Source organism: Schistocerca serialis, chromosome 3 (assembly GCF_023864345.2).
Source record: "Schistocerca serialis cubense isolate TAMUIC-IGC-003099 chromosome 3, iqSchSeri2.2, whole genome shotgun sequence".
Classification (NCBI taxonomy): Eukaryota; Metazoa; Arthropoda; class Insecta; order Orthoptera; family Acrididae; genus Schistocerca; species Schistocerca serialis.
Window position 1 is genome coordinate 222,662,938 of NC_064640.1, and position 6,489 is coordinate 222,669,426.

At 43.3% G+C, this 6,489-nt stretch overlaps 1 non-coding gene across 1 annotated transcript; it reads left to right on the forward strand.

Moving 5' to 3' along the window:
- The first annotated feature begins 434 nt into the window (after positions 1-434).
- On the forward strand, positions 435-509 carry Trnat-ugu (transfer RNA threonine (anticodon UGU)). The gene has a single exon. It is a non-coding gene; the product is annotated as a tRNA-Thr (tRNA).
- Positions 510-6,489: the final 5,980 nt, after the last annotated feature.

Below are 6,489 nucleotides of genomic sequence, written 5' to 3' on the forward strand. Positions count from 1 at the left end.
TATCTAAGAAATAATAATTTTAATATGACAAATAGTATTAAAATGATATAATGAAATGATAATTAAATTGACACCCTAGCTGCAAACAGACGTTGATATACATCATTGGGGACATGTTGAAAATGTGTACCCTGACCAGGACTCGAACCCAGGATCTCCTGCTTGCATGGCTGAGCCAACGTGGTCAAAGAGGATAATGCGCCTGCAGGGACTTATCCCTTGCACGCTCCCCGAGAGACCCACATTCCCAACATGTCCACACCACAACATTCATAGTGCTCCTAATACCATCACACTCATTACTCGTGGCAGATTAGTCTACCAAGTCCCGTAAGAGTTGGGGGCATAGCGTGTGCGTTCGCACACATGTTGGGAATGTGGGTCTCACGGGGAGCGTGCAAGGGATATGTCCCTGCAGGCGCGCTATCCTCTGTGCCCTCGGTGGCTCAGATCGATAGAGCGCCTGCTATGTAAGCAGGAGATCCCAGGTTCGAATCCTGGTCGGGGCACACATTTTCAACATTTCCCCAATGATGTATATCAACGCCTGTTTGCAGCTAGGGTGTCGATTTAATTGTCCTTTCATTCTAGAGAAGCTGCACGGTCATCAAAGGTATCTGTTCTTTCAGGAACAGATACTACCTTCATATATAGTTAAAATGATATAAGTGTATATAGTGACAATGTGAGTATGTAATACTGACTATGAACTAATAAAGTTGATACAAGTAGTACTTGTAATATAGCTGCTGCTACCGCCGCTAATAGTGATAATAATAATAATAATGACAATAACAGCAATAACGATAGTGGCGGATGTAAAAAAAATTTAATGTTGTACAGAATAGGTGTTTTCTGGTATAGCGAGTTCTGGGGAAAGGAAATTTCAGGAGACTGCAACAGATAAGAATACTGTGAAATGAGGAAGATCTGGCTGGAAAGAGGAATGTGCAGAAGTAACGAGAGCGTGCAAAGACAATGGTAGTCACTGTTACTTCAGTGTTTTCTGAAGCTGCAGGTGTTATTCAGTTCTCTAATGTAATGCGAGTCAGGTTGTTACTAATGAAATCGACTTCGAGGGAATGGCTGAACAATGGAGAAGTGCAGAAGGGATTTTGCTCTGATGGGAACGGGTGTTTGTGTCATGTTGTTCAGACAAGAGGAAAGGAGAGATACTAGGGACGGTATACTATGATACGACAGTAGAGAGGACAGAGGATATGAAAATCTGTGCGCTTGTCGCGCTTGTCTGATCATACGATGGTGTAATATGGTCAAAGAGTGGAATATCACAGATGTAACGAACACATGCATTCATGACTAGTTACAGGCGCTGTGAGCTTCCCTCCGGAACGCCTTGCCTGATAACACCGCTGTAATCGATAATAGGTAGTATAAATGTTTGTACAAATATCTTTTTCAGATCAAGATAAAAGAGCTTTTTATATTTTTGTAAGGCGTTCAGAGATGCTGATGCCTTCTTGCACATTGTAGTTACGTACTCAGTCCAATTTATATTTTCATCTATTATTACTCCTAGACTCTTTGCTGAGGCAGAGAAGTTGATATTTGTCCCATTTAGAATCAAAGATGGTAGGGATTGCCGATATTTCTGGCTACTGAGACTAGGATTTTGGACAGTTTGGCTTTAATCCTATATTTTATGCCCATTTTGATAGCTGTTTTCAGGTTTATTGTTTTTGCACCAGCTACTGGAGGTCATCAGCATACATGTATTTGCAGCAGGACAAAACTGATGAAAAGAGTATAAGACTTAATATCAAACCCTGGGGGACACCTAATACTGCCTGCTTCCATTGTGACTTAATGGTGCTGGACACGACACATTGCTGGCGAGACGTCAGGTATGAGCGAAACCACTGGCGATGAATTATGGCTTCTAAGTTTGGCAAGTAAAAAGTCGAAGTCGGCAGTATCAAAGGCTTTGCTAAATTCTAAGAACTACATCATAGTCGCCTTTTGTGCTTCCGTGGCAAACTTCAGGTCATCTGATACCTTTATTAAGACAGATACTCTGCTGCAATATTTACGGAAACTTGATTGGTACGAGCGGAACCACTGGTGGTAAATTTAGGCTTCTGCGTTTGGCAAGTAAAAGGCTTTTGATACCGTTCCTCACAAGCGACTACTAATCAAATTGCGTGCATATGGAGTATCGTATCAGTTCTGTGACTGGATTGGTGATATCCTCTCAGAGAGGTCACAGTTTGTAGAGATAGAGGGTAAATCATCGAGTAGAACAGAAGTGATATCTGGCGTTCCGCAAGGTAGTGTCATAGGCCCTCTGCTGTTCCTGATTTACGTAAATAATATAGGTGATAATCTGAGCAGCCCCCTTAGATTGTTTGCAGATGGCGCTGTAATTTACCGTTTAGTAAAATTCCAATTCCAATTACAAAATGATCTAGAGAGAATTTCTGTATGGTGCGAAAAGTGGCAATTGTCACTAAACAAAGAAAAGTGCTACGTCATCCACATGGGTACTAAAGGAAATCCGATAAATTTTGGGTATACGATAAACCTCACAAATCTAAAGGCTGTCAATTCGACTAAATACCTAGGAATTACAATTACGAGCAGCTTAAATTGGAAAGACCACATAGATAATATTGTGGGGAGGGCGAAACAAAGACTGGGCTTTCCTGGCAGAACACTTAGAAGATGCGACAAACCCACTAAAGAGACAGCCTACATTACACTTGTCCGTCCTCTGCTAGAATATTGCTGCGCGGTACGGGATCCTTACCAGGTAGGACTGACGAAGGACATTGAAAAAGTGCAAAGAAGGGCAGCTCGTTTCGTGTTATTGCGCAACAGGGGTGAGAGTGTCACTGATATGATACACGAGTTGGAGTGGCAGTCACTGAAACAAAGGTGGTTTTCTTTGCGGCGAGATTTATTTACGAAATTTCAATCACCAACTTTCTCTTCCGAATGCGAAAATATTTTGTTGACACCCCCCTACGAAGGGAGAAATGATCATCATAATAAACTAACAGAAATCAGGCCTTAATCGGAAAGATTTAGGTGTTCCTTTTTCCCACGCTCCCTTCGAGAGTGGAATGGTAGAGAAGTAGTATGAAAATGGTTCGCTGAACCCTCTGCCAGGCACTTAAGTGTGAATTGCAGAGTAACCATGTAGATGTAGATGTAGATGCAGATTGGTATTTATCTAGTAAGCTGTTTCTAGTTACGCAGTTTAGTGGACATTTTTATGGGGTGTGTCTATCCTTTGCCTTTATAACGACTTGAACTTTGATGGAGATACTTTTACTGAGGTGTCGTGAGTGTCTGAGGAGAAAAGGCAGCCCATTCTTCCTCGACAGCCGAAACCAAAGAAGAAGATATTGGACGCTGGAGCGAAGTCGACGTTCTACCTCATCACTAACGTGTTCCATCAGTTTCAGGTTGGAACTCTGGAAGGCCAGTCCATTTATGAATTTTGTTTTGCACAAACTATTCCCTCACAGATGCTGTTTTATGACACGGTACAATGACACGCTGATACAATCATCATCTTCGAACTATTCCCCTACTGTACGCAGTAGACAATACTGTAAAACATGATTATATCCTTCCACATATAGCGTTTCCTTAAGCGCAATGAGGGAACCATAAACTAACTACGAAAAACACCCTCATACCATAGCATCACCTCGTCCGAACTTCACTGTTGGCACTACATATGATGACAGGTAACGTTCATCAGTTATTCACCAAACCCAAACCCTTCCATGGGATTCCTATAGGCTATAGCGTGATTCAACCTCTAAATCATTCTTTTCCAGTCATCCACTGTCTAGTGTGGTCGCTCTTTACGCTATGTGGAGCGTCTTTTAGCAATGGCTACAGGAATGCGTGGCTTAAGAGGAGCTGATCGAACACTGTACCCCATTATTTTTAACTCCCTCCGCGCAGTCATTGTGCTAGCTGAACCGCTGGTAGCACTTGGAAACTTCCGAGTAATTCCTTCGGCTGGTTTCATGTGATTTTTTACGACCACCCTCCGCAATGCTCGATGATCCCTGTCTGTTAGTACAGGAGGTCTTCCTGATCTTGGTTTGGTTCTGGTTGCTCCTTCCAATTTCCGCTTCACAGTCACATCACCAACAGTCGAACTGGGAAGCTTAAGAATAGTCCAAATGTTCTTAATGGATCTGTTGAACAGATAACATCCAGTGCCTAGTCTTTGTTGGAAGTCACTGAGCTCTCCCGATCGACCATTCTCCTACTACTGCTTCTGTGCTTTTATTATTATTATTATTATTTCGCAAGGCTTTAAATACAACAGCAGATTACATCAGTAATACAGCATGCTTCTCTGCTGGCAACAAATTACCCGCCCTCTCCTGTTACGCTGTCGTGTCCGCCTCTCGTGCCATGTAGTGGTCAATTCCGCGTTACATAGGGTGTCCGCATACTTTTGATCAGTTAGTTAATTTAATATATCATTTGTGCGATAAATAGTAATGGTGTGGAGTCAGTTTACGTTCATATTTGCAAATTACACTACTGGCCATTAAAATTGCTACACCACGAAGATGACGTGCTACAGACGCGAAATTTAACCGACAGGAAGAAGATGCTGTGATATGCAAATGATTAGCTTTTCAGAGCATTCACACAAGGTTGGCGCCGGTGGCGACACCTACAACGTGCTGACATGAGGAAAGTTTCCAACTGATTTCTCATACACAAACAGCAGTTGACCGGCGTTGCCTGGTGAAACGTTGTCGAGATGCCTCTTGTAAGGATGAGAAATGCGTACCATCACGTTTCCGACTTTGACAAAGGTCGGATTGTAGCCAATCGCGATTGCGGTTTATCGTATCGCGACATTGCTGCTCGCGTTGGTCGAGATCCAATGACTGTTAGCAGAATATGGAATCGATGGGTTCAGGAGGGTAATACGGAACGCCGTGCTGGATCCCAACGGCCTCGTATCACTATCAGTCGAGATGACAGGTATCTTATCCGCATGGCTGTAACGGATCGTGCAGACACGTCTCGATCCCTGAGTCAACAGATGGTGACGTTTGCAAGACAACAACCATCTGCACGATCAGTTCGACGACGTTTGCAGCAGCATGGACTATCAGGTCGGAGACCACAGCTGCGGTTAACCTTGACGCTGCATCACAGACAGGAGCGCCTGCGATGGTGTACTCAACGATGAACCTGGGTGCACGAATGGCAAAACGTCATTTTTTCGGATGAATCCAGGTTCTGTTTACAGCATCATGATGGTCGCATCCGTGTTTGGCGACATCGCGGTGAACGCACATTGGAAGCGTGTATTCATCATCGCCATACTGGCGTATCACCCGGCGTGATGGTGTTACGATCCGTGGCTCTACCCTTCATTCGATCCCTGCGAAACCCTACATTTCAGCAGGATGATGCACGACCGCATGTTGCAGGTCCTGTACGGGCCTTTCTGAAAACAAAAAAAGTTAGACTGCTGCCCTGGCGAGCACATTTTGCAGATCTCTCACCAATTGAAAACGTCTGGTCAATGGTGGCCGAGCAACTGGCTCGTCACAATACGCCAGTGACTGCTCTTGATGAACTGTGGTATCGTTTTGAAGCTGCATGGGCAGCTGTACCTGTACACGCCATCCAAGCTCTGTTTGATTCAATGCCCAGGCGTATCAAGGCCGTTATTACGGCCAGAGGTGGTTGTTCTGGGTATTCGTTTCTCAGGATCTATGCACCCAAATTCCGTGAAAATGTAATGGTTCAAATGGTTCTGTGCACTATGGGACTTAACATCTGAGGTCATCAGTCCCCTAGAGCTTAGAACTACTTAAACCTAAATAACCTAAGGACATCACACACATATCCTTGCCCGAGGCAGGATTCGAACCTGCGACCGTAGCGGTCACGTGGTTCCAGACTGAAGCGCCTAAAACCGCCCGTCCACTGCGGCCGGCGAAAATGTAATTACATGTCAGTTATAGTATGATATATTTGTCCAATGAATACCCGTTTATATCTTCTTGGTGTAGCAATTTTAATGGCCAGTAGGGTAATTTACAAATACGGCTACATGCTAAACATATTTTATAAGTTTTTTGTTATATTTTATTTTATTTTTTATTAAATATACAGATTTGAGTTGGTAATTCCTGTCTATATGTCTTGTTGATGAGTTGCTGATTAAAGAAAATATGAAAACTTCAGCTGCTAAATTTCGTTATCTTAGAAATCGTTTGTCGGTTACTGCAGCTGGACCTGGAAGGAGGACTGGAAACTAACAAAATGCTGTAAGAAGGAAGCTCTTCAGACCGTAGGAAGCACTTGGTGGAACGGTCGGGACGTGGAACAGCTGCCAGCCCAGATAGTTGCTCATGATCAGCATCGTAAACTTATGGTTAGCGTCCCCTTAGTGAAACAAAAATATATTTTTCATTATAGCAAAACGGTTGACATTTCGCATAGTTATCACTAAAATTTATAATGATTTAC